Genomic DNA, 3,587 nt, shown 5'->3' with positions numbered 1-3,587 from the left:
TTTATTTACTGAACAATTAATGTCTGCATCTCAATGTAACTTTACATAAATATTTTTAAACTTAGAAGATACTTGTATAAAAAAAATTAAGATTTTTATCATTATTTTATAATATATTTTCATATATTTCTATTAAAGTACAAATTAAAAAAAATATATTTTTTTATTGAAATAACTTTTGATCCAGATGGTTAACTCTTTCTAACTTTTTGTATTACTTTTAAATGCAATTTAGAATAATCTATAATTTTTTTAAGTATAATTCTTAACATATTGCATTTGCCTTACAACCTCCTTAAAAACAGATGATAAATATAAAGTGTATAGGTTTAAAAAAAATTTTGAAAATTTTGAAAATTTTTAAAATTAAATACAATGTTAAATTGAAAATAAACGAATGATATGAAATTCAACAGATTCCAAAGACGTATCTTCAAAGTTCTCCATACGTTGGAGAAGGAAAACATAAGCTATTACTTAAGCTGTTACACGACTCTGACTGAAGGCCAGGGTCGTGGCACGCGAGACTTATGTAGTTCAGAATCCCACGGTCCTGATAGCCGATCATGCAATCAAACACGATCTTCGCGCTGCAAGAAACGTGGAAAAAATATCTCCAGAGAAAAATATTTATGTTCATTCATATCCTGCCAAATAACAACAAAGTGTATTAAATGTAGAAAAAGTTTTGTGTGACTTGTGTAAAAGATGCGGATAATAATTTAATTAACAGACATTACATGCAACCCCCAGATAATATTTTATGAAAGAGTGGAAAAACAGTGTGAGGAGGGGGTCAAGCAAAATTGTTTCTCTTAATAATTTATTTAGTTTAGTGCCGTGTATTTGTGTTATAACAATAAAATCCGACGATAAATAACAATGGGAAATACGAGATCACAACCCTGCGGACGAAGCAAAACTCTTTATTTATTCTATCTTATCCACCGAACATGGAACGTCGTTGTAGATCGAAAGGATCAAGATCGTTGTGACGATACCGACAGAGAAACGGACTTATCATCAAAATGCAGCACTTGCAACGTATGCGATTACCGACGGGACAGTCTGATCTTCGAAAGGTAACATAAAACTGTAATATTTACGATCGATAAATTTAATACTGCATTACCTGCAGTAAATTATTTAGGTAATTATATTGACTGTTGAAAAATTTATATTGACATTCGATAATGTCCATACTCTTTAATTTCCAAATCCATCAGGCTTATTTGATAATCACAATAATTTTCTCAGAATTACTATTATATATATTACTTTCATTTGTTATAAAATTAAAAATATAATAGGTCTATTATGATTTTAATTCAAAAGAAATTTTAATTACTAGAAAGAAAGACATTTTTAATCCATATAGTTCTTTATAATTCACTTCTATTTTGTAATATTTTTTTTTCTTTAAAAAAATGAATAATAATAAAAATGATATTTATAAATAAATGCTTTATGATGAATGAATGTAATTTATTTTGGGTAAAATTGTAATTATTTTGGGTAAAAAAAATCATTATGTATAAGAAATTCCAGTATATAAAAATTTTCACAAAAGTATTGCTTTTTCTATGTTTCCATTCAAAATGTATGGAAATATAAACTTTCATATCCGTGAAAACTCAATCAATTTTTGTCATATGTGTACCCGATAAGAAATTATCCGTAAAAACCGTTTTAGCTTACATCAAGCATTTCACCTAGATCGATAATTCCAGTTTTAATACATGAAACATCCAATGAAACAACATTGCATCTATAATTGTACATGTCAGACATATTTTAGACCTACTTTAAAGACTCCAATTTGTAAACTTTTTAAGATAAAACTTTATTTATTTGTATTAATATTAATTTTATATGTCGGGTATGTGTGTTTTCGAATTGTTATTTGAAATTTTATAAAGAGTGGGTGAAATTTATTATGACATACTTTTTTTATTTAAGGAAGCAACTAATAGATAGACAGCAAATATAAATGGGCAGATAGAGAAAGCGAAATAAGGAGTAAAAGCATTCTTTTTTCTTTTTATTGATTATGAATATTACACCATTGCTATTTCAAATGTGATGTTAGCGAGGAAATAGAATGAAAGTTTGTTGTAAATTACACTTGAATAGAAATATACGATTATAAAATATAAAACTATCTCTCTTCTTGTTTCGGATAGAAAAATTAAAGCATATTTATTTCTATATATTATCATTAATTTGACAATTTGTCATAATTGTGAGCATAGCTTTTGTTTTTAATTATGCATAATTCATACCTAGATAACTATTTATTAATTATAACAAAACAAAAGTTTTGAATTTTTGACTGCAATATTTTACAAGTTGGTATTGTTTTATTGAAACATATTTTCATATTAATGTATTTTGTAAGAATTTTGATTGTATATAATTTTCTCGCTTCTGACATCACAATCTGAGATAATAGTGGCGAGTGAACAGGAGCTTTAACACAAATAAAACGTATGATATATATAAGCTTCATAATCGATTTTTCTTACAACTCGGAAATTTTGTTTGTTGTTGAGTCACGTTCATAGAGCTTTTTGATTTACCTACGACGATTTTACATTTCCGTTTTTATGCTTATTCTACACGCATAACATATAGAAATTTGATCATCGACTACACCCCTGGTGAAAATTTTTCTCATAATTTTCATACGAATTGGAACATTTTTCAGAAATATTCGAAAAGTTTACATCTTCTCTCCGAACTTCTCATACAAGTGAATTCTGAAATATTTTGAAATTTCTCATCCCATAATTTTTAAAAAATATTTTTAAATTTTTTTATATTTTGTCAACATTTCAGAAATTATACTTACAAAAAATCTTAAAAATGTTACAATATTTCATAATTAACATATATGAAAAATTTTGAGAAAAGATGTACATTTTCTGAGAAATGTTTCAATTCGTATAATGTGAGAAAGTTAAAATTATAGAGAAATTCTTATAGAAAAATTATATAGAATTCTAAAAAATTATATGAAAAATTCTGAGAAAAATTTTCACCAGGGACATACATATGTCCTTTCCGTGGCATCGTAGCGCGCATGATGTATCGCGAGATAAACTCAGATAAACTCTGCTTACATTACGAGCAGGTGAAGGCGCCTCAGCGCGCGATGCTCCGCGTTACATCGTGCCGGTCGCGCCGGTGTCAGTAAACCTCCAACCATCTCGCGGTGCGGAGTTACAGCGCGCGGTCAATCCGAGTGTGACGATAAACTCCTCCGGTTAGCGCGATGCCGATTGTTTCGACAACTGTTGGCCGATTCGATGCACCGATTAAAGCCGAATAATTCTTCCGTACGTTCTCAAGCACGCGTCCATGCGTTCGAGATTGCAAACATCTAATTAAGGTAAATTAATCCTATCATGTCGCACACATGTTTTTTTTAACTTGTGTCAAGTTTACAACACAATTTTTTTTTAGGATTAATTTGTGATAAATGGGATCAACCTTTAGAGGGTGGAAATTAAAGTCAGTTTTTCCATTATTTAAAATTGGTTATAGCTCATTATTTTGTTGTATTCCTTGCTTCGAAATTGACATTG

At 28.7% G+C, this 3,587-nt stretch overlaps 1 protein-coding gene across 1 annotated transcript in view; it reads left to right on the top strand.

Annotated features, from left to right (window-relative positions):
• The first annotated feature begins 3,358 nt into the window (after positions 1 to 3,358).
• The window catches only part of LOC108685123, a 37,277-nt gene continuing 37,048 nt past the window's right edge, over positions 3,359 to 3,587 (top strand). Inside the window, exon 1 of the mRNA XM_018189777.1 lies at positions 3,359 to 3,391. The gene's annotated coding sequence lies outside the window, so the exon portion shown is untranslated. The remainder of the gene's footprint in view (positions 3,392 to 3,587) is intronic.

The sequence above is a fragment of the Atta colombica genome, unplaced genomic scaffold (genome assembly GCF_001594045.1).
Source record: "Atta colombica isolate Treedump-2 unplaced genomic scaffold, Acol1.0 scaffold146, whole genome shotgun sequence".
Lineage (NCBI taxonomy): Eukaryota > Metazoa > Arthropoda > Insecta > Hymenoptera > Formicidae > Atta > Atta colombica.
The sequence above is the reverse complement of the archived record's forward strand: the minus strand, read 5'-3'. Positions and strand labels throughout refer to the sequence as shown.